Raw genomic sequence first — 25,460 nt, 5'->3', positions numbered from 1 at the left:
ATGCAACTTTCCAGGCTGCACTTATGGCACACACTATAACACACACACACATACACACACACACACACACACACACACACACAGAGTCCTTTCTTAAATAATTTAATTTAATTTTTTTTTTTAGAGACACTCTGTCACCCAGGCTGGGGTGCAGTGGCAGGATCATATCTCACTACAGCCTCAAACTCCTGGGCTAAAGTGATCTTTCTACCTCAGCCTCCCAAGTAGCTAGAACTGCAGGGTCATGCCATCATGTCTATCTAATTTAAAACATAAATATTTTTGGAGAGACAGGGTTTTGCTATGTTGCCCAGGTTGGTCTCAAACTCCTAGGCTGAAGTGATCCTCCCACCTTGGCCTCCCAAAGTGCTAGGATTACAGACACGAGCCAGTGCGCCCAGTCCAATTTCTGTTTTATAAAAAACAAAAGTAGAATTATTCAAGTCAGTTAAAATTTTGCCTCCTTGCTTCGTCTCATTTCTATCCTTACACTTGGCCACATTTTAGATGTGATGGGGTGCTCATCTTGTCTCGGCCATGTCCACATTGAGTTTTCTTTTCTTTTTTTTTTTTTAAGCCTTGCTCTGTTGCCCAGGCTGGAGTGCAGTGGCACAATCTCGGCTCACTGCACCCTCCGCCTCCCAGGTTCAAGTGATTCTCCTGCCTCAGCCTCCGAAGTAGTTGGGATTACAGGTGGCTGCCACCACACGCGGCTAATTTTGTATTTTTGGTAGATTCGGAGTTTCACCATGTTGCCCAGGCTGGTCTTGAACTCCTGACCTCATGATCCACCTGTCTTAGCCTCCCAAAGTGCTGGTATTACAGGAGTGAGCCACTGCACCTGGCCTCGAGTTTTCTTACTCTTGCACTCTACTGTATTGTTCTAGATTGCAATGCTTTTTCTGATTATTCTTCATAATATTAAGATGATTTCTCCTATAGCCGTGTGGGATGACTTTCAGTTCCCTTAAATGTCGCATCCCTTCCCGTTGTGCCTTCTTTCTTCTGCCTTGAAAGCCACTCCAATTCTCACCTGCTTTTTTTTTTTTCTTTTTTATTTTTGAGATGGAGTCTCTTTCTGTCACCCAGACTGGAGTGCAACCTCTTGGCTCACCGCAAGCTCTGCCTCCCAGGTTCGAGTGATTCTCATGCCTCAGCCTCCCAAGTAGCTGGGATTACAGTGGTGCACCACCACACCTGGCTAATTTTTGCATTTTTAGTAGAGATGAGGTTTCACCATGTTCACCAGGCTGGTCTTAAACTCCGGGCCTCGAGTGATCCTCCCATCTCAGCCTCCCAAGTAGCTGGGACTATAGACTTGAACTACCACAGCCAGCCCCACTTTTTCTTATTCCCAGCTACTTTGTGACCTTCCAGTCTCAGCAATCCAATGTCATTTCCACAAGGAGCTTTACCTGGCCATGCAATGAATCAGCAATCCCTTCTCTGCATGCCTGTTACATCTCGCACAGACTTCGGTGTCTGCATATTAAGTTGAAAATTTACTGTATACCGTAATTTGGGGATTCCTTGCCTATTTCTTCTACTAGACTGTAATCTTAATTAAAGGAACAATGTCTTGTTCAACCTAAATTTTCTGGAAGCTAGTGTTGGGAACTGAGCAAATAGTAGACGTATCATACGTGCAGGCAGATTGAGCAAAAGCCTAAAACGGACATGAACGTTTTGCAGATCACAAGAGGCCTTTCCCATGCGTTGTCCTACTTAGCTCACTTCTCTACTCCTGGCATTTCCATTGAGGTGACATCTTATGAGTCACTTCTGGCTGTTCTCTACCCATTAATCACTCCTTCTCTTGGGAGCAGCAGGATCTGTCTGGCAGATGTGGAAGAATAATCTGGATGAGCTCAGGTAAAATCAGCTCTCTGGTTTCTTTCTGGGATGAGCTGCTCATTGAGGCTCTGAATTCTCCTTCGCCTTTCCAGGCTGTAAATTCAACCATCCCCTCTGGCGCGTGGAAGCCTGCACCAGCCCAGCGTGACCTGGGACTGAACAAGTCTTCTGCCTTAATCTGGGTTTCAGGTCCATTTATTTCTCATTCTGCTCTGCCTTCCGACTGGGCCTCTTTCAGGAATAAAGGTGAAAATTATGGCCCCATCTTAGTCTTCATTTTGTTTTCTATTTACAGCCTGAGTGGGGAAGAAACCTACTATTTTATTTTATTATTTATTTATATTTAATTATTTATTTATTTATTTTTGCGAGTACAGAGTGTCTTGTTGCCCGGACTGGAGTGCAACTGTTGCATTCGCAGCGTGGCTGCAACCTCTATCTCGCCGGGTTCAAAGCAAGTTCTCTGCCTTCAGCCTCCAGAGTAGCTGGGATTACAGGGTATGCGCAATCACGCTCGCTAACTTTGTGTTTTTAGTAGAGACAGGGTTTCTCCCATGTTGGTCAGGCTGGTCTTGAACCTCCAACCGTCAGGTATTTCTCATGCCAATAGGTAATTTGACTTTTATTCGTATTTAATTGAAGAGGAACTGAGGCTCTGAGTGGTCATACAACAGGTCCTACAGTCAGAGTGTTTCTGAGACCTGAATATCAGGATGTCTGACTCTCCAAACTGTTTTTTCCGTTTCGGTTTTTTTTTTTTTTTTTTTTTTTTTTTCTTAAACCTAGTACTTTTAATTCAGAAAAAGATCATTCAGAATTAAGGAAGCAAGTCTGATATAATACAACACTGGGTAAACATTGACATGAGGACAGAACTATCTTGTAAATTTGAATGCAAAATTGAACATAATGTTAACACGTATATAGATATGGGATAATAATAGTCTTCTAAAATAATCGGGACTCAATATGTGTTACTGAGCTTTGAAAGGATTTCAGACACGTAATTTGCTACATTAGTAGCACAAGTTTTGCTGTGATAAGAGCGTGGAATGTGGCTGGGCACAGTGGCCCATGCCTGGAATCCCACCACTTTGAGAGGCAGAGGTGGGCAGATTGTTTTAGCCCAGGAGTTCAAGAGCAGCCTGAGCATCGTGGCAAAACCCCGTCTCTACAGAAAATATAAAAAATCAGCCAGGCGTGGTGGCATGTGCCTGTAGTCCCAGCTACTTCAGAGGCTGAGGTGGGAGGATTGCTTGAAGCCCAGGAGATTGACTGCAGTGAGCCATGATCAATTGCACCACTGCACTCCAGCCTGCCAGACAAAGTGAGATCTTATCTTAAAAAAAAAGCAAGGCCGGGCGCTGTGGCGCAAGCCTGTAATCCCGGAATTTGGGAGGCCGAGACGGGCGGATCACGAGGTCAGGAGATCGAGACCATCCTGGCTAACACGGTGAAACCCCGTCTCCACTAAAAAATACAGAAAACTAGCCGGGCGTGGTGGCGGGCGCCTGTAGTCTCAGCTACTTGGGAGGCTGAGGCAGGAGAAGAGCGTAAACCCGGGAGGCGGAGCTTGCAGTGATCTGAGATCCCGCCACTGCACTCCAGCCTGGGCTACAGAGCGAGACTCCATCTCAAAAACAAAACAAAACAAAACAAAAAAGCTTATGTGTATTTACGTGTAAGTTAGTGGCCTCTGTGCTGCCCTCCAAAGCATATATAAGCCCAACTTTGACGGACAGAGAGCTTGGACTCTGGCCGGGTTACTCTCTGTCAGCCTTCCATTTGTTCTCTCAAGCCTCACCCGCCAACACCAGCATCACCCACCAACACGAGCACCACGTGCTACTGTTTAAGGACCTTGCCTGTCAACAGGGAATCTATGTTGTGCTGGTCACCATTTGAGTTATTTTGTGATCATTCTTCCCATGATCTAGACTGCCAACTGCAACCAGAATCCCCGCACAGGGTGGAAAGAGAAACTCGGGTCCCTTTAAGGACCTTCCAATTCGGAGTCTGTAATTCACCTTCTGGGCCAGCATAGGATCATAGGATCATCTCTTTCTCTGTGATCCTTCCCTACGGGGCGTGTACTAAATGCTCAGTAAATGCATGCCTGACACCAGCCTGATGGTTTAGCATGAGAGGCCCTCAAGAAGAGAAACAGACTGTGTAAACATTTACTACAGATAGTTGCAAAGGAGCTATGAAGTCATGTCTTCAGTATGGGAAGTACTGAGTGATGTTTTCTCAGTCACGCCCATATGTACCGGTCAAGACTCCATCCATCATGTCATCTTCAGAAATGAGAACCGCTCTGGGGTAGGCACTGGTGGCTGCCTGACCAGCTCCATCCCCTGCGCTGGGTGGGTTCAGCCAGGCTTTCTGATCCAGCGTGCAATGTCTCAGATAAGTTCAGCTTTGGAAAACAGTTTCCCTTTACTTTTTATGTGTTTTCTGGGCTTATAAACCCATGGGTATTTTGAGGGAAACACAGTCCATATGTTTCTGATTTACTTACATTCAACTTGCCAGAAGTTTCTTTTGTAAAATCTACTTTACGTCTGGGAAACCTTTTCAGCCTGTTTTTTAAAGCCTTTTAGCCCCAGATCTTCACACTCAAAAGGAAGCAGAGAATTGAAACAATTATTAGGATATAATTGAGACCAGAGAACCTGTTTGCCTTTGTTAGTTACCTGAGCATTTCAGGGAACAGGTAAGCTCGAAGGCCTCTGGTGCAGAGGTAATTACCCTCATTATCCACTTCCCATTTCACATGTAGACACGATCTTAAAAGACGAACGTCTTTCTTCAGAGCCCTGTATGCAAAATTTTGGTTTCTATTTTAGCTAATCTTAGCTAAGTGTCCCTGGTCTGTTTCCTATTCAGAAATCTCTGAATTTGAGTAGGTTATAAATTTGATAAAGTGCTTTTATTTATTTATTCTTTGCTTGGAGGAGAGAGTGACATAAATCCAAGTAAAAATAACATACATAAAACTTTCAAACTGAAATACTAACTTTTAGATGATAAGTGTTATTATTTTTATTAGCAATAAATGTCAAAAGCATTGAAAAGTGGTTGGGAGTGATGAAGTGGTAGGAAAAAGAATATACTGGGGCAGAGACAGGGACAGCCCACTTAAGAAATAGGGAAAACAAATTGTAGTCAACCCACCCAAGATACACATCAATTTAGGAAGAAGCTAAAACTGTTTTTATAGTCATCAAATTTCTAATCTAGATGGCTGGCTGCATGTCAAATGCTGGTATGAGCGCTGGGATCCCCTACAAGCAGACTAGAATGCCCCGCCTGGTCCCCATTCCAAACCACGGGCAGGGTGGCAGTGATCACATATTGGCAACCTACCCCTTTTCTCAACTTTTAGCTGAATTTTCAATTTTTCCCTGAAACTTTATAACATTTTCATAAAGTGAAATTTTGATTCTGGAATCTTATTTTCCACTTTTCTCCTTTTGCAACACGGAATGTCTGCTTTCCCTGAAAGGTGTTTATGCTAGAGACACAGCGTAGTTTGTAGAGAAAATGGAAGAAAAGCCTCTGGGAAAGAGCACAGACTTTTCCATCTCCCTTCCCTTCCCTTCCCTTCCCTTCCCTTCCCTNACTCAAATAGGCATTCATCGCTCTACAGAGATGCTGCTGTTGTCACAGTAATGATACCAACCCTAACACCAAAGACCTGAATAGGAAGCCTAATTTGATATACTTTATTATTGGATGATACGTTATATATCCTGGAGAGAAAATAATTGGAAAGACTTATATCTTAACTAATCCTTAAGACTAATCTATAGATTCATTTTATCACGTGCGTATCCTTCCATGTTAATTATTATATTCTATTACATTGAACTGTTTAAAATTGCCATTTTGTTGGTCAAAAATAGTTGAATGTCAGTAATTTCATAAGATTCAACCTCCCAGGAAAATTTATTTGCTATCTTCTTCACATTGAGTAGTGCTATGGGAAATTAACAATAAAGAAAAAATTGTTAAGAGTAATAATAATACTAATAGATAATGTGTAATAAGCACGTGAACACTAAGTGTTTTACAAGCATGATCATGTTTAATTTTTGTAGTAACTCATGAAGAAATTAACTCTTACAATCCTGATATTACATATAAAAAAGCTGAGGTATAAAGGAGGTTAGGCAATTTGTCCAAGACTACACAGCTAGCAAAAGGTCCTCTGAACTCAAAAAATCTCACTACCAAGTAAAATAAATAGACACACAACCAAATGCAATACATGGCAGCATGTGGCTACCAAAATACAGCCTCAAACATTATAAAGGAAAGGGCATGAATAATCAGGCCATCTTCACCTTTAGAAACTAAGTCATCTTGGGAGAGGGAAAAGGCAACTGTCTTTCACTGAATCTTAATCTGTAATGTAATTATATGGTTTCTGGATTTAGTGTCTGACCCTCAATAGTAAAACTAAAGTTGTATTAATATATGCCAAATCAGGGTGGGCAGTAGGGTAGTAGGCTGTAGTTCAGACTCCACCTCAACTACATTCAGCTTTGACTCTCTTCACCCGCTCAAACAAAATACTATGTAGTCTAGGGGTCAGCAAACTATGGACCTCAAGCTACATCCAACTTGCAGCCTGCTTTTGTAAATAAAGTTTTATTGAAACACAGCCACGCCCATTTGTTCACAAGGTACTAATGGCTGCTTTCACACTATTGGCAGAGATACTTACTTAAAAACAGAGACAATTTTGGTCCCTGAAACCAGAACTATTTACTATTAGCCCTTTAAGAAAAAGTTGCTGACCTCTGATCTAGTCTAAATAAGCTGTTTGATAGCCACATACTGCAAAATAGACCGTATTCAAATATGCAAAGTAAGATAGGAAATCTGCTGAGAGAAGATATATATTTTGGTATCTTTTATATCTAACTCATGTTCAAATTAATTTAACAATATACACTTACAAGTTGGTGATTTTATTATGCCTGTTTATTTACTTAACATGATATGCCTTAGATAAAATTCTTTCTATATAAAAGAAAAATGTCATTCTTTTTTCAATGAACTGAGAATAATTTTTTAAATGACTTCCCAACTTTAAGAATTGTTTGGGTGGTAGACAATAAGAAGAGAGGGAATACGTGATGGAAGAAGAAGGAGGAAGAATTTTTTATCATATGAAGACCTTTCTTTACGCTACTTAGATCTGGGTAATTGTTTGGGATGATGTTTTGTCTCATGGGGAATTCCCGTTAATTTTTAAGGAAATCCTCAGCATGGAACACAAATCTCATACTGGTAAGAGATCATTCCTGTACTTCAAGGAATTCTCTCTCCCATGGCCAGAGAGCCTTGAGCACGTGCTTGAACACTAAATTTCTGACACAAGATCTGCTGATTTGGGTCCCATCATTGGTTGTCTCAACGGTGGGATGATGCAATTTATTTATTTATTTATTTTTGAGACTGAGTCTCACTCTGTCACCCAGGCTGGAGTGCAGTGGCACGATCTCAGCTCACTGCAACCTCCGCCTCCCAGGTTCAAATGATTCTCCTGCCTCAGCCTCCTGAATAGCTGGGGTTACAGGCATGTGCCACCACATTTGGCTAATCTTTGTATTTTTAGTAGAGACGGGGTTTCACCATGTTGGCCAGGCTGGTCTTGAACTCCTGACCTCAGGTGATCCTCTGGCCTCAGCCTCCCGAAATGTTGGGATTATAGGCATGAGCCACTGTGCCTGGCTGAGCACAGACTTTTCAAAGGGGAATCCAGGTTTCCAATCAGGCGCTGTCTTTTAATTTCCACAATGCATGAAATTCCAAAAAGGGATAAAGGTGATGGGAAAGAAAAAGGGAAGGAGAATGGAAAACAAGCTGACTCTCAGGGTGTCTTTTGTTTTCAAGGGGCCACGAGAGAGTCATTTAATATTTCTAGGTCTCAGTTTCTTCAACAGCAAAATAAAAATGTTTGTCTGTATAATCATGATGGCCCTTTCTTGATCAAAGGTGCATGATTCAATTTTCTTTTCTCCAAAGACTGAGATGAAAGTTAGCAAGACAATAATTGATATGACCATTGCCTTAAAATTAACTAGAAACCTTCATTCAAAGGAAGACACCAACAGCAAGGAGACTCATTATTTTTAAAAAATATATTTCAATAGTTTTTGGGATACAAGTGGGTATTGTTTACATGAATGAGTTCTTCAGCGGTGATTTCTGAGATTTTGGTGCACCCATCACCTGAGCACCACTGTGCACTGAGCAGTGTACACTGTACCCAGTGCAGTCTTTATCCCTCATCCCCCTTCCGCCATTCCCCTGAGTCTTCAAAGTCCATCATCTCATTCTTATGCCTTTGCATGCTCATAGCTTAGCTCCCACTCATAAGTGAGAACATACAATATTTGGTTTTCCATTCCTGAGTTACTTCACTTAGAATAATGGTTTCCAGGCCGGGCGCAGTGGCTCACGCCTGTAATCCCACCAGTTTGGGAGGCTGAGGTGGGTGGATCACCAGAGGTCAGGAGTTCGGGACCAGCCTAACCAATATGGTGAAAAAAATCCCATCTCTACTAAAAATGCAAACATTAGCTGGGCCTGGTGGCGTGTGCCTATAGTCCCAGTTACTTGGGAGGCTGAGATGGGAGAATCACTTGAACTCAGGAGGTGGAGGTTGCAGTGAGCTGAGATGGTGCCACTGCACTACAGCCTGGGTGATAGAGCGAGACTCCATCTAAAAAAAAAAAAAAAAAAAAAGATTAATGGTTTCCAATGCCATCCAAGTTGCTGCAAATGCCATTATATTTCATTTCTTTTTATGGCTGAGTAGTATTCCATGGTTTATATTTACCACATTTTCTTTATCCACTCACTGGTTGATGGGCATTTAGGTTGGCTCCATATTTTTGCAATTGCGAATTGTGCTGCTACAAACATGTGTGAAAGTGTTTTTCATATAATGACTTCTTTAAGAGGCCCACTTTGACTAACTGAAGACTCAAACCAAAGTCTGTTAAGTTCTATTACAGAGCCTTTTACATTACAGCAAGTGCCAAGACATAATTTGTTCTCAGAATACATATAAGATGCTCAAAATGGAATGATATCGATACCCTTTATAATTTGTTATTTAGATATTTAAAATTTTACAAACGTGACCTTTTGGGTAATTATATACTGCTCAACGTTGTATCATAATATTTAAATCTGAAATTTCATATGAAATTTCATCCTCAAGAGCATACTAATTTTCTTGCCTACTTAAAAAATTTTATTTTTAAATATGAGAAACTGTGGGGATTTTTTTCCCCCAAATTAAACCAGATGAAAATGTATTTTACGTCTCCCTTTGGAATTATGTTCTGTCTTATCAACACATGCTTTCCCATAATGTACCTGTCTCTCAGTAGGTTCTAAGCTTGGTTCTGCCACTATTAGGTGCGCTTATACGCATTGCTTATACTCTATGGGCTTCCACTTCATTATTTGAAGAAGGCAGTCCTCAGGTAGGTAGAAATCTACCTTAGATAGGTAGATTTCTTCCTGGCATTCGATGATTATATTAGTCTATTTTCACGCTGCTGATAAAGACATGCCCAAGACTGGGTAAGTTTTAAAGAAAAAGAGGTTTCATGGGTTCAGAATTCCACATGGTAGAGGAGGCCTCACAATCATGGCGGAAGGTGAAAGGCACGTCTTACATGGCAGGAGGCAAGACAGAGAATGAGACAAGTGAAAGAGGTTTCTCCTTATAAAACCATGAGATCGGCCTGGCACGGTGGCTCATGCCTGTAATCTCAGCACTTTGGGAGGCTGAGGTGGGTGGATCACCTGAGGTCAGGAGTTTATGACCAGACTGACCAACATGGTGAAACCCCGACTCTACTAAAAATGCAAAAATTAGCCAGGTGTGGTGGTGCATGCCTGTAATCCCAACTACTTGGGAGGCTGAGGCAGGAGAATCGCTTGAACTGGGGAGGCAGAGGTTGCAGTGATCTGAGATTGTGCCATTGCACTCCCGCCTGGGCAATAAGAGAGAAACTCTGTCTCAAAAAAACAAAACAAACAAAACAGAAAACAAAACAAAAAACCCCCTCAGATCTCATGAGACTTGTTCACTATCATGAGAACAGCATGGAAAAGACCCACCCTATGATTCAATTATCTCTCACCAGCTCCCTCCCACAACATGTGGGAATTATGGGAGCTACAGTTCAAGATGAGATTTGGGTGGGGACACAGTCAAACCATATCAATGATCATACTAGAAGCAGGTATTTTTCAGTTTCCTTGGGTAAAGATGAAGAAAGAACAAAAAACGTTGGTAGTTAATCCAGAATGCTAGTGACTCCAATCTTTCACAAAGGAAAGCAAACACAATGGCTACAGGTACACTGATCAAAATATTTTCTGACAACTTTAACAGGTGACACAGGCTGACACTCATCTCGGGGTGAGAGTTTTGTGCCTCAGGCAATACTATTGTTCTCAGATGGTGCAATGTGAAGAGCTTCACTAGTACAGTTGTTTTGACATAGCGAACTAACGTGTTATTGAATTCCTGACACAGGCATTTCCCATGAAATGCTAAACTCAAATCCTCTTTAAAAAATAATTCCAGATTGATTCCATGTATGGGGCATGCTGGAGAGTGTACATAAACATTGTCACCATGTGCCTTTGGTACAGGGGACAAAATGTTCAGCTGCATGCTATCAGAAAAACCACAGTTCTAAACATAATATAGAACAATGCCATTTTCTTGAAACAGAAAATCACCATTGGCTTCTCAGCGTGGTGGTGAAGACACCATATTTTTGGGTCACTTCTACATCATTACTGGAACCTAGTTTTCATTATTCAATGCACCAAATTAGTGTATATTTTACTGTGTGCAAGTTACGATCTGCAAGAGCAATTTGTAGTTGGGTTTCCATTTGTCAAAATCCCCCGCACAGTCACCAACCTTCTTTCTTAATTTACCAGGGCCTCTGCTTTGGGTATTGCCAATGCAATGCTTTCTTATGAGAAAAAACTGCTTAAAATAAGGTCAGACAACTACTTAATGTGCCTGAATGGAAGTATGAAAATTAAGAGTACATCAGCCTGGGCAACAGCAAGACCCCATTTCCAGAAAAATTTTAAAACTTAGCCGGATGTGTTGTCATGCACCTGTCGTCCCAGCTACTTGAGAGATGGGGGTGGGAGGATCACTTGAACCTGGGAAGTTGAGGCTGCAATGAGCTATAATTGAGCCACTGCACTCCAGCCTGAGTGACACAGCGAGGCCCTGTTTTAGAAAAACAAAATCCAGTCTGGGTGCAGTGGCTTACGCCTGTAATCCCAGCACTTTCAGAGGCTGAGGCGGGTGGATCACAAGGTCAGGAGTTCGGGACTAGCCTGGCTAACACGGTGAAACCCCGTCTTTACTAAAAATACAAAAAATTAGCCGGGCGAGGTGGTGGGCGCCTGTAGTCCCAGTTACTCGGGAGGCTGAGGCAGGAGAATGGCGTGAAACTGGGAGGCAGAGCTTGCAGTGAGCTGAGATAGCGTCACTACACTCCAGCCTGGGCGACAGAGCTAGACTCCGTCAACAAAACAAAACAACAACAATAACAACAAAACACAAAACTTAGTCGGGCATGGTGACGTGCACCTGTAATCCTCAGGAGGCTGAGGCAGGAGAATTGCTTGAACCCAGGAGGTGGAGGTTGCAGTGAGCCGAGATCGTGCCTGAATGGAAGTATGAAAATTAAGAGTACATCAGCACTCCAGCCTGGGCGACAGAGCAAGACTCTGCCTCAGAAACAAATAAACAAACAACACCCCAACAAAATCCATTATCTGATTCCAGTTATCATTTTCCACTAGAAAAGCAAAAATGTTAAGACTTGACTTTGAATCTGTCTTCTCCTTCCCCTCCCCCTCCCCTTCCCTCCCCTTTCCCTTCCTTTTCCCATTCCCCTTCCCTTTCCCCTTCCTCCTCCTCCTCCTCCTCCTTCTTCCTTCTCCTTCTCCTTCTTCTTCTTCTTCTTCCTCCTCCTCCTCCTCCTCCTCTTCTTCTTCTTCTTCTTCTTCTTTTTCTTCTTCTTCTTCCTCCTCCTCCTCCTCCTTTCTTCTTCTTCCTCTTCTTCTTCTTCTTCTTCTTCTTCTTCTTCTTCTTCCTCTTCTTCTTCTTCTTCTTCTGCTTCTTATTCTTCTTCTTCTTCTTCTTCTTCTTCCTCTTCTTCTTCTTCTTCTTCTTCCTCTTCTTCCTCTTCTTCCTCTTCTTCCTTTTCCTCTTCTTTTCTCCTTCTTCTTCATTTGTTTAAGAGACAGGGTCTCAGTCTGTAACCCAGCAGGTTGGAATACAGTGGCGTGATCATGGCTCACTGCAGCCTTAAACTCTTGGGCTCAAGCCATCCTCCCACCTCCACCTCCCAAGTAGCTGAGACTACAGGCACGTACTATTGCGCACAGCTAATTAAGTTTTTTTTGTGTGTGTGGAGATGGAGTTCCACTTTTTTGCCCGGAGAGGTCTTGAACTCATGGGCTCAAGTGATCCTCTAGCCTCAGCCTCCCAAAGCTCTGGGATTTCAGGTGTGAGCCACCAGGCTCAGCCTGATAATGAAATTTTGGAGGAAAAAATTAGGAAAAGAGAAGATGATATTTCATTTGTGGCTAAGAATCTTTGACAACTGTCTTCTGTTTCCTCACTGCAGAGGAACCAGTCATCGCTCACATGCCACTCAACTCACGCCTGTCTCCTCCGAAGCATCATTGGTAGGTGGAGAGGAAAGACTGCAAATTTCGGAGTCATCTGGGCTTCAACTTCCAGCTCACCCACACCCTGACCCCATGACCCTGGTTACATTAACATTTCCCAGCCTCGTTTTCTTTACCTTTCAAAAACTGGGGATAAACCTTCCAATTCTGCAGCATAATGTCAATAATCCATGATATCACGCATGTAAAAGTGATTGTGCTGTACTTTGCACATGGTAGGTGTACAATAAGCATTACTTCTCTTAAATGTCTGTAACTGCATATATTAAAGACGTTAGATATTACTTGATCTTAGAAGTCTGTCTTTTTGTATGTGAATATTGGGTTGCCCATTCCCAGCCTGCTGTTTGAAAGAGAGAAAAGAACCCCTGGCAGAGTACTAAGGGCTTTTGCAAATGTGTGGATACTGTTCACCTTCTCATCTTCCAGATGCCAGATCCTGTATGCTTTTTGGCATCTTCCTCCCCTTAGTTGATCTGGGATCTGTCTCCTTGCCTGCCTACAACTGTTGAACTTGTTGTATCTCTCTGAACTCCTGACTAGCTCATTTTTCTTCCAACCTGGGCTTTAGCATTACTCCAACACTGTCTAGTTATTTCTGGGATTGTAGTAGCCAATATTTATTTAATGCTTACCAGATGTTAGGTATTGTGCTAAGGGCATGATTTCACTTAGTCTCACTTAGCATGATCTTGAGGTAGGAGGTGGGACACAACTCGAGAGGTGGGGCGTGGACACTGGACCAAATGGAGTAGGTAAAACAGAGACAGGATGGAAGCGGCTTCCCATAAGACACGCCCATCAGGGTGCCATGTCAGTTTACTGTTGCCATGGCAACACCCAGGCGTTACTGCCCCTTTCCATGGTAATGAAACACCCAAAAGACCCAAAAGCTACCACCTTTTTCCGAGTGTTTTCCTAGTGTCTGCATAAACTGCCCTTTAATCTTCATGTAATTTCTTGCATTAATCTCACAACAACCCAAATGAGGAAGATGCTTTTATGATCTACATCTGACAGTCAGGTACCTGAGGCTTGAAGAGGTTGAGAAACTTGGACTGACAAGTGACAGAACTAGAATTTGAATCCAGGAATATAAGGCTTCAAAACCAGTGCGTAGCCATTGTGCCAAAACACTCATTCAGTACTACCTGGTCTGGGGACTTGGAGGGGACAGTTGTTATTGGCACTGAGGGCTTGGACTCTTCATCTGAGAGCGGCGGACGTTGGCAAGAGAAGCTACTCAGCTGAAACATTTAGTGGCTAATAACAGGTTGCAATTAAGTCTATATTCTCTTACGATCATCTGAGGGAACATTTGGAAATGAGAGCTCTTTCCAGTGAGCAGTCCGGATTATGTAGGTGTTCATGTTTGATACTCATAATGCCTCTGCTTGTCATTCCAGATGGATGAGGAGAAAATATCTCTAAGTGTCTTCAAAGCACTCATGAGAGATTGGAAGAGACTGGGTGACTCTTCAGCCTCTCAAAGTGTAGGTCTCTGGCACTTGCTAGAGCTTCTAATTCAATAGATGTGTCCATCTTTTTAGGGCAAGAATGTAATGTGATTTCAGCCTTTGGGAAGACACTATTTACTGGCAGGATGGTGACAAAGTGGAGATTCCCTTCTATTCGGGCCCTCAGCATGGTGACATCACTTCTCTCTGCCTTAAGTTGTATGGACCTGTGGGTGGGGGAACACTTTTTTTTTTTTTTTTAGACAAAGTCTCACTCTGTCACCCAGGCTGGAGTGCAGTGGCGCGGTCTTGACTCACTGCAACCTCTGCCTCCCAGGTTCAAGTGATTCTCCTACCTTGGGGTGGTAGAATTTGGCTCTTAGTTTAGAAATAACTCAGGAAGGCAGTCAGCTGGAAGGAAAGAAGGAAAGAAGAGAAGGAAGGAAGGGAGGGAAAAAAAAAAAGGGGAAGGAAGGAAGGAAGGAAGGAAGGAAGGAAATGAGGAAGGAAGAAAGGGCCTAACATTTCTGTAGCTAGAGTGCGCCTATAGCTACCCTGCCCCTTGACTACCAAGGCAAAACGCAAGAATGCCCCAGCTTACTGGGCAGTTTTGAAATTGCCAGAGGGATGCTCAATTTCAAATTGGACAAGGCTGGGTTTTAATTCCCATTCTTCTTTTAAAAAAATAGAGACAGAGTTCTGCTATGTTGGCTAGGCTGGTCTTGAACTCCTGGGCTCAAGTGATCCTCCTGCCTCAGCCTCCCTAGTAGCTGGAGCTACAGGTGCATATGCCACTGCACCCAGCTTGCATTTCCACTATGATAATTTTTAGAAATGTAATTTTTTAAATTTAATTTAATTTTTATTTATTTATTTATTTATATTTATTTGAGATAGGGTCTCACTCTGTCACTCAGGCTGGAGTGCAGTGGGGCATCATGGCTCACTGCAACCTCCACCCTCTGGGTTCAAGCAATTCTCCTGCCTCGGCCTCCTGGGTAGCTGGGACTACAAGCTCATGCCATCACATCTGGCCTATTTTTTCTTTTTTTTTTGAGATGGAGTCTCACTCTCTCACCCAGGGTGGAGTGCAGTGGGGCGGTCTTGGCTCACTGCAACCTCCATCTTCTGGGTTCAAGCAATTCTCCTGCCTCAGCCTCCCGAGTAGCTGGGATCACAGGCATGCACTAACACACATGGCTAATTTTTGTATTTTTAGTAGAGACAGGGTTTTGCCAGGTTGGCCGGGGTGTTCTCAAGCTCCTGACCTCAAGTAATCCGCCCCCTCAGCCTCCCAAAGTGCTGAGATTACAAACGTGAGCCACCGTGCCCGGCCTTTTGTTGTTGTTGTTGTTGTTAGAGAGAGAGTGTCTTGCAGCGTTGCTCAGGCAGGTCTTGAGCTCCTGGGTTCAAGCAATCACTCACTTTGACCTCCCAAAGTGTTGGGATTAGAAGTGTGAGCCACTGCACCAGGCCAGGAATGCGATTTTTGACCATATAGTTATCCTGTTTGAGTTTCCTCAACTTTAAATGGAAGTAATTAAAAACTGGCCCAAACTTCTTTGCTACTTCTTCCATCGAAAGGTGAGAGTCTATGTGTTCTTTTTCTAGAATCTGGGTGGGTCTCTTAGATATTCCAGTCAATGGAACATGGCAGACGTGAGGCTGAGTGGCTGCTGGGGCTAGGTCATACAGCCACCCAGCCTCTTCCTAGTATCTTGAGATAATTATTCTGGGTGGAGACACCACCGTGTAAGACGAAATGAAGTGATTACCCTGAAGAGGCCATGTCTTCAAGACACCGTTGAGCAACCAGCAGACAGCGGCATCCAGTGTCTACCATCTGTGAACCACCTAAAGCATCTGGTGCAGCTGAGCCCCCAGATGACCACAGCACAGCTGACACCCGATCCCTACTGTGTGAGAGTCTCCAGATGAGAATGGCCCAGCCAGGCCGGGCGCTCACGCCTATAATCCCAGCACTTTTGGAGGCTGAGGTGGGCGGATTGCTTGAGGTCAGGAGTTCAAGACCAGCCTGGTCAACATAGTGAAACCCCATCTCTACTAAAGATACAAAAATTAGCCAGACATGGTGGTGCACGCCTGTAATCTCAGCTACTTGGGAGGCTGAGGCAGGAGAATTGCTTGAACCTGGGAGGTGGAGGTTGCAGCGAGCAGAGATCTCGCCACTGTACTCCAGCCTGGGTGACAGAATGAGACTCCATCTCAAAAAAAAAAAAAAGAAAGAAAGAAAGAAAATGTGGGTGAGGGAGGGAATATTGGTCATCTTCAGCATACCAAGGATTTAGGACAGTGGGGAAGAGGGGTCCTGGAGGCTCCTCTACCCAGGTAATGACCTCCAGCCAGTGCTGGTGCTGACAAAAGCCTTGCCAAATAGAGCAGGCCAGTCTAATGTTTCAAGTACCTCTGGATCCCAGGGGTCATGGGCTCTTCCTCCCCTGCCTCCAATCAAGCCTGCTCCAAACCAGCCTTCTGCCTTTTCCAGGGAGGATGTTACATCCTGTCTTATCCAAGGGATTCAAACTTCAGCAGAGACTTATAATTTAGACATGTATTTATTTGTTTATTGACAGGGTCTCACTCTGTTGCCCAGGCTGGAGTGCAGTGGCATGATCATGGTTCACTGCAGCCTTGAACTCCCAGGTTCAAGTGATGCTCCTTCCTTGGCCTCTTGAGTAGCTTGGTCTACAGGCATGTGCCACCAAGCCCAGGTCATTAAAAAAAAGTATTTGTAGGCCGGGCGCAGTGGCTCACACCTGTAATCCCAGCACTTTGAGAGGCTGAGGTGGGCGGATCACGAGGTCGGGAGATTGAGACCATCCTGGCTAACACGGTGAAACCCTGTCTCTACTAAAAATACAAAAATTAGCCTGGCGTGGTGGTGCATGTCTGTAGTCCCAGCTACTCGGGAGGCTGAGGCAGGAGAATTGCTTGGACCCGGGAGGCAGAGGTTGCAGTGAGCCAAGATTGTGCCACTGCACTCCAGCCTGGGCAACAGAGCAAGACTCCATCTCAAAAAAAAAAAAAATTATTTGTAGAGATGGGATCTCACTATGTTCCTCAGGCCGATCTTGACTTACTGGCCTCAAGCAATCCTCCTCCGAAAGTGTTGGGATTACAGGCATGAGCCACCGCACCCAGCAATTTAGACATTTAGAAAAAGACAATGACTTTCTTTTCTTTCTTTCTTTCTTGTTTTTTTTGGACAGAATCTTGCTCTGTCACCCAGGTTGGAGTGCAGTAGTGCAGTGGCGTGACCTTGGCTCAGTGCAGCCTCTGCCTCCCGGGTTTAAGCAACTCTGCCTCAGCCTCCCAAGTAGCTAGGATTACAGGTGCCCGCCACCATGCTCTGCTAAGTTTTTGTATTTTTAGTAAAGACAGGATTTCACCATGTTGACCAGGCTGCTTTTGAACTTCTGACCTCAAGTGATCTGCCTGCCTCAGCCTCCCAAAGTACTAGGATTACAGGCGTGAGCCACTGTGCCCAGCTGACAATGACTTTTCAATGTTGAGATGGAAATCACTAGTAGATTGGAAGGAAGATGTATTCCTGCCTTTACAAGCTCCAGACCAGGCCCATCTCTTCCCACACACCCAATTACATTAATGTGTTAGCATTTGCATGACTGGTAAGTTTTCCTGTGCTCTCCTTCCCTGCAGACTGGGCCATCTTCTGGAAGGGGTTACCATTCTCCTTGGTTCTCTTGACCTCACTGTGCCACAGGCAGTGAGGAGGGCTGCAGACTGTGCTCCTTTCATCTTTTTTTTCTTCTAGAGACAGGGTCTTGCTTTGTTGCCCAGGCTAGAGTGCAGCGGCATGATCATAGCTCATGCAGCCTCAAATTCCTGGCCTCAAGCAATCCTCCCACATTGGCCTCCCAAAGTGCTAGGATTTGTGATCCTTTTAAGCTGATGAAACATGGTGTTGGACTCAGCTCCCCCAGCGAGCGGTTGGAAATAAGAGACCCAATAAAGACATTTGGGTGTCAGTGTTTGTGTTTGGGAGAGGAGGAAGTTTATTTGGAGACTTGAGAAGGAGGCTCTGTTCTTTACACAACAACAGAGGGAAGTTTAGCCTTCGCGTGGGCAGCTTCCATGAGGGAGCAGATGGGGCTCTCAAGGCGCAGGAATGTTTCCAGATGCCATGTGTGCTGTCGAAAGGCAAAGGCCAAGTTCTGCAAGGAGCTGTAGGCAACAAGGTTACCCCTGGGCCTTGAGAGCGAAGATCACTCCTGAGAAGGCACTGAGACTCTCTCTGACCCCCTCTGCCCAGGACCACCCACAACCAACACTGCCAACAAAAACAAATCAGGAAGAACTGGTATCTCAGGAGGACAGCAGGCGGGAAGCACAGGAGAGAAAGCAAATCAGGCTTCTTTATGCTGTGTCCCAGCACCAGGGTGGAAGTGCATTGGCTGAGGGTGGTAACAGACTCGATGTGGCCTGAGCGAATCACCTTCGTCTTCCTTATAAGACTCTGCTTTGCATTGGCCAAGCATAGACCCTAATCTTCCTTCCCTCGGGGTAGCTCCGGAAGAGGCTGCTGATGGCTAAGCCATCTGTGCATCTGTGTGCTCAGATTGACCTTTTTCTGCCCACTTTTGGGCTATCTTTAGTTTCATGTTATGTCAAGTTCTTGTGTTAGTTTCAAGTTCCTAAGGTACTAAAGACTCCCAGGTGCGGTTTCCTGTCTAGCATTGGGGCAGCCACAATCCCATAATAATCCTTTGATGGTTTGGGGTGGTAGGTAGAAGGGGTGATGAAAGACTGTGCCTGAGAGTTTGACTCAAGTATCTCTCTCTCTCCACCTGCCAGGAGCAATTGCCTGGTAGGCGAAAGAGAGAAATGATGGTATTCTCTATACACCCTTTAGTTACCTTCCTTGGCTAGACATGTGTCTGTGTGTGTGTGTGTGTGTGTGTGTGTGTGCATGTGTGTATGTGTCTGTCTATACTAAGTCTGTCTTGCATCATGGTATTACAGAAGAATTCATGGAGAATATGGTAATGGGTGTTTTCCTTTATAAAATGAATCTCAAAAGTTTAGGAATGTTAACAAAAAATGAAAGAAGTTAGGCATGTGGCTATGATATGAAGCGGGCTCTGGAATCCATCTGACTGGTTTGAATCCCAACTCGAATCCACTTTCCAGTTGTGTGATTTTTGTTTGGTTATTGAACTTCCCTGAGCCCCAGATTTCTCATTTCAAAGATCAGGCAAGTCATTATTTTTACATTATGGGGCTATGATGAGGCTTACATGAGTTGATCCATGAAAGAGTTTGGCCAGCCAGGCATGGTGGCTTATGCCCGTAATCCCAGCACTTTGGGAGGCCAAAGCAGGCAGATCACCTGAGGTCAGGAGTTCAAGACCAGCTTGATCAACACGGCGAAGCCCCGTCTCTACTAAAAAATACAAAAATTAGTCAGGCGTGGTGGCAGGCACTTGTAATCCCAGCTACTCAGGAGCCTGAGGCAGGAGAATCTCTTGAACCTGGGAGGCGGAGGTGGCAGTGAGCCGAGATCATGCCACTGCACTCCAGCCTGGGCAACAGAGTAAAACTCTGCCTCAAAAAAAGAAAAGAAAAGAAAAGAAAAAAGACTTTGGCTCAGTGCCTATTTATTGTAAAAGATTTTATTTATTAATTTGAGACAAGGTCTTGCTCTGTCACCCAGGCTGGAGTACAGTGGCGTGATCATAGCTTACTGTGGCCTCAGCCTCCCAAAGTGCTGGGATTACAGGTGTGAACCGCTACACCTGGCCTATTGTAAAGGATTTATAAATGTAAGTTACTACTATGATTAATCAAAATCTCTAACAACCTCTCAGTATGTCATTATAGATGGGCATCATGTCTTTACCTAAATCTTTGCTGAACTCATGCATACTTGTAGCTTCACCATCCTTTGGCGAAAATGCCCCTCCAGGTGGGTGTTCTTGGGCAGCTGGAAGCCACTGTTCCACATGTCTGGCTGAACGTCTTCTGGCCTGGTGGTTTGAGTGCCTGTCCTTCTTTCTTGGCCTCACTGTAGGTAGCGGCTGCTGGCAAATGTTACTAGAGCTCTCCTTTTCTAAAGGCTTAAAACCACTTCCCTCCAACATGAATGTGTTTCCCTCCATGATTTTAATAAATTCATTATCTAATTGCAAAAGCCACTCAGGGCTGGGTGAGGTGGCTGACGCCTATAATCCCAGCACTTTGGGGTGCAAAGGTGGGAGGACTGCTTGATTCCAGGAGTTTGAGACCAGCCTGGGAAACGTGGTGAAACCCCATCTCTACACAACACAAAAATTAGCTGGGCATGGTGGCATGTGCCTATAGTCTTAGCTAGTTGGGAGGCTGAGGAAGGAGGATCGCCTGAGACCTGGAGGTTGAGGCTGCAGTGAGCTATGATTGCACCACTGCACTGCAGCCTGGGTGACAGAATAAGACCCTGTGATGTGGTTTGGCTGTGTCCCCACCCAAATCTCATCTTGAATTGTAGCACCCATAATTCCCACGTGTTGTGGGAAGGACCCAGTGGGAGATAATTGAATAATTGAGGGAGTTTCCCCCATACCATTCTCCTGGTAGTGAATAGGTCTCTTGAGATGCGATGGTTGTATAAGGGGAAAACCCCTTTCACTTGGTTCTCATTTTCTCTTGTCTGCCACCATGTAAGACGTGCCTTTCACCTTCTGCCATGATTGTGAGGCCTCTCATTAATCCTCTTTCTTTATAAATTACCCAGTCTCAGCTATGTCTATATCAGCAGTGTGAAAACGGACTAATATACCCTGTCTCAAAAAAAAAAAAAAAAAAAGCAAGCAAGCAAGAAAAGAAACAAAGAAAGAAAAAAAAATTACTTAAATGGCAAGAGAAGTTGTGGGAGAGAATGTGTGGGGTGTAGCGTGTGAATGTGTGTGAGACTGTGCACTTGAGTGTGTTTATGGCTGCGTGCACCCTCACAGAGTGAGGTGAAGGAGAATAATGGGCATAAATCCCATCCTGCTATTCCTGGAACATCTTCGGAGTTTGAGTCTAAAGATTAGAGTTGAACTCTGAGAGTTCATTCATTATTTAATCCTTTAATTGATGACCATGGCAGAAAGATGACAGCAGCACATCCTTGGCAGGGAGGCAAATTCCATCTATTTGTTTATTACTGTTGGACAATTTATCTGGTGGAGAGCGAGTGATGGGAGGCCACCATGCGTCATGGTTCAGAATGTTGTTATAAATAACAATTAATCCACTTAGAGATCTGGCTCCATTCAACCTGGAGAATCCCACTAGATATAAAAGATTCTGGAGGAGAAGGTTGAGGAAGAGAGTTTTCCATTTTCTCAGTTCACTCTCACTGTCTGGTCAACCTGGAAGTGCCTGAGGTTTTCCAAGATGATGAATATTCAGGCAGTATTGGTACCATTTCTTAACTTCTATTGTTTTATGGCCAGCATTCCTTCTTGGCAGTCAATCACATATTACTTTGGAATGTTTCTTGAATTGCTATGTTAAGCTATTAAAATTTCCATTATTCATTTATTATCTCTCTCTCTCTCTCTGTGTGTGTGTGTGTGTGTGCATATATATATATATATTTATATATATATATTTTTTTTTGTTTTTTTTTTGAGACCAGAGAAGCACTCTGTTGCCTAGGCTGGAGTGCAGTGGCACAATCTTGGCTCACTGTAGCCTCTGCCTCCTGGGTTCAAGTGCTTCTCCTGCCTCACCCTCCTGAGTAGCAGGGATTACAGGCACTTGCTACCACGCCTGGCTAGTTTTTGTATTTTTAGTAGAGACAGGGTTTCACTATGTTGGCCAGGCTGGTCTCGATCTCCTGACCTCGTGATCTGCCCACCTTGGCCTCCCAAAGTGCTGGGATTACAGGTGTGAGCCACCATGCCCCACCAAAGTCTTCTTTCCCTTACTGTTTGGGGTCTGACACTGTCACATATATTCTTAGGCCAGAAGTATGTTTTTTGGCTATTTTTCATTTCTTATCTCAGTATAAAATGCTATACTTTCCCTTTTCTAGTAATATATCACATAAATCTTCATCACACCATCTCATAGGTGGAGGGAGAGTAACTTGTTGAAACCAGAGCCTTCCAGGCAGGTCATGGTTTTGTTAAGATTTCAAGGGTTAATCTCTGGAGTGACCCCAAATTGCTTCCCCAAAGGTACCATTAGCCCAGGCTTTCTAGGACTTTCCAGCCTTTTCTGCTGCAGTTGTAACTGATAAGTGGCTGCTTTGTCATGTGAATAGCAAGATAAAACAGGCACTCAGGTTTAGCACTGCATGTAAAATAGGAATCACTTGAATGTCATGGCCATTGTCATCAAATCGATGTGAGTCCATCCTCTGTAAAGCCTTTCCATTACTAAAACAAAAGGAAAAAAATCCATGAGCTTTCCAGTGTTTATTTATTCAAGGAGCCTTGAAGTACAAGTGGCAGCATTCAGAGCGCTGAAGATAGTGCTTCTGTGCTGAATGATTTCATTGTTTTGGGGTTACACTTCTGCAGTGAATGGGAACCTCTGAAGATATGAAATGCGTAAATAAACCTCCGTGCAAAATTAATTTCAGCTGCGCATCACCTACCTGCAGGTTCAAACTGTCTTTATGTTTTGCTCCTTGTGTTTTAAAGCTGCAAATAACAGTTAGTGACTCACTCCTGCTTTGCAAATGATTTTGGTGTCATAAATAGTACCTCTTTCAAATTTGTAACCACTCAGGTTCTCCAGCCTTTATCCGATTTGGATCATCTCTTGAAGCATGAGAAGGCCGATGTGTCCCCTAAAACCACGAAGTTAAAAAACCAAACCAAACAACACTTCTTTTTTATTGCAAAATAATGCAGGTTCATTTTAGAAAATTGGAGAGTACAGTTTTATTGTGCCTCACTTTATTGTGCTTTGCAGATATGTTTTTCTTACAAGTTGAGGGTTTGTGGCAACTTTGCGTCGAGCAAGTCTCTCTCTGCCATTTTTCCAACAGCATGCACTTACTTCGTGTCTCTGTGATATATGTTGGGTATTTTCACGATATTTCAAACTTTTCCGTTATTATTATGTTATTATAAGCTGTGATAGGTGATTTTTGGTGTTAATTATTGTACTTGTTTTGGGGCACCGTAAACCACTCCCATATAAGACAGCAAACTTAATCGATAAATGTTGTGTGTTTATCGGCCATTCCCACTCTCTCTACCTCTCCTCTGCCCCCCCAGCCCCTGAGACACAGCAATATTGAAATTAGGCCAATTAATAATTCTAAGAGTCCATGTGAAAGGAAGAGCCCTCAGTCTTTCACTTTATTCTTTTCAATGTAAATTACATTAATTTCTTCTTAACTTTATTTAAGCTTAGGGGTACATGTGCATGTTTGTTACACAGGTCAACTTATGTCATGGGGGTTTGCTGTACAGATCATTTCATCACCCAGGTATTAAGCCTAGTACACATTAGTTGTTTTTCCAGATCCTGTGCCTCCTCCCACCCTCCTTCCTCAGAAAGGCCCCAGTGTGTGTTGTTCCCCTCTATGTGTCCCTGTGTTCTCATCATTTAGTGCCCACTTCTAAGTGAGAACATGTGGTATTTGGTTTTCTGTTGCTGTGTTAGTTTGCTAAGGATAATGACCTTCAGCTCCGTCCATGCTCCTGCGTAGACATGATCTCATTCTTTTTTAACAGCTGTGTAGTATTCCATGGTGTATACGTACCATATTTTCTTTGTCCAGTCTATTGTTGATGGGCATTTAGGTTGATTCCATGACTTTGCTATTGTGAATAGTGCCGCAGTGAACATATGCGTGCATGCATGTGTCTTTATTAAATTTTCTTTTAAGACACGGTCTCTCTCTGCCACCCAGGTCAGAGTGCAATGGCACTATGACAGCTCACTGCAGTCTCGATCTCCTGGGCTCAAGTGATCCTCTGACCTCAGCCTCCTGAGTAGCTGGGACTATAGGTGCATACCACCATGCCTGGCTAATTTTTAAATTTTTTGTAGAGAAGGGGTCTCCTGGCCTCAAGCAATTCTTCTGCCTTGGCCTCCTGAAGTGCTGGGACAGAGTGTCAGGCCGGGTTAAATCAAAAGCTAGAAATGCTTAAGCTTAGTGATGAAGGCATGTCAAAAGCTGAGACTGGCCAAAAGCTAGGCCCCTTGCACCAAACAGCCAAGTTGTGAATGCAAGGGAAAAATTCTTGAAGGAAATTAAAAGTGCTACTTCAGTGAACACAGAAATGATAAGAAAGCAAAGCAGCCCTATTGCGATACGGAGACCGTTTTACTGGGCTGGATAGACTAGCCACAGCATTCCCTTATACCAAAGCCTAATTTAAAGGAAGCCTCTTAACACTGAGGCAAAACTCTCTACCAGCAAAAAGGTTACGACTTGCTAAAGACTTAGACGATTGTTAGCATTTTTTAGCAATAAAGTATTTCCAAATTAAGGTATGCATGTGTTTTTTTAGACACGTTACTATTGCACACTGAATAGACTGGAGTATAGTGTAAACATAATGTTTGCATGCACTAGGAAACGAACAAATTTGTATAATTTGCTTTAGTGCCATGGTCTGTAACTGAACCTACAATCTCTCCCAGGTATGTCTGTACTGACAAGCAAAAACAGAAAATAAAAGCCATCTGTAATGCAGCACCCAGAGATTACCACTGCCAAAATTTTGGTAAATATTTTTTCTTTGTTTGTTTGTTTGTATGAGAGGGAGTCTCTCTCTGTCACACAGGCTGCAGTGCAGTGGTGCAATCTTGGCCCACTGCAACCTCCGCCTCCCAGGTTCAACCGATTCTCAGCCTCAGCCTCCTGAGTACTGGGATTACAGGTGCACACCACCACGCCTGGCTAATTTTTGTAATTTTTGTTTTTTGGAGACAGAGTTTTGCTCTTGTCACTCAGGCTAGAGTGCAATGGCATGATCTTGGCTCACTGCAACCTCTGCCTCCTGGGTTCAAGCAATTCTCCTGCCTCAGCCTCCCGAGTAGCTGGGATTACAGGCGCCTACCACCACGCTTGGCTAATTTTTGTATTTTTAGTAGAGACAGGGTTTCACCATGTTGACTAGGCTGGTCTCGAACTCCTGACCTTGTGATCTGCCCACCTCGGCCTCCCAACGTGCTGGTAATTTTTGTATTTTAGTAGTGATGGTGTTTCACCTTGTTTGCCAGGATTGGTCTTGAACTCCTGACCTCAAGTGATCTGCCCACCTTGGCCTCCCAAAGTGCTAGGATTACGGGCATGAGTCACCACACCCGGTGTCAATATGTTTTAAAAATCTCTCTGCCTTTGTTTCTGTTTCTCCCGACTCTAGACCCTTCTATATCTATATATAAATTCACCCTTGCACATGA

This window comes from Rhinopithecus bieti, unplaced genomic scaffold (genome assembly GCF_001698545.2).
Source record: "Rhinopithecus bieti isolate Rb0 unplaced genomic scaffold, ASM169854v2 scaffold_23236, whole genome shotgun sequence".
Classification (NCBI taxonomy): domain Eukaryota; kingdom Metazoa; phylum Chordata; class Mammalia; order Primates; family Cercopithecidae; genus Rhinopithecus; species Rhinopithecus bieti.
Note: the sequence above shows the minus strand (reverse complement) of the source record.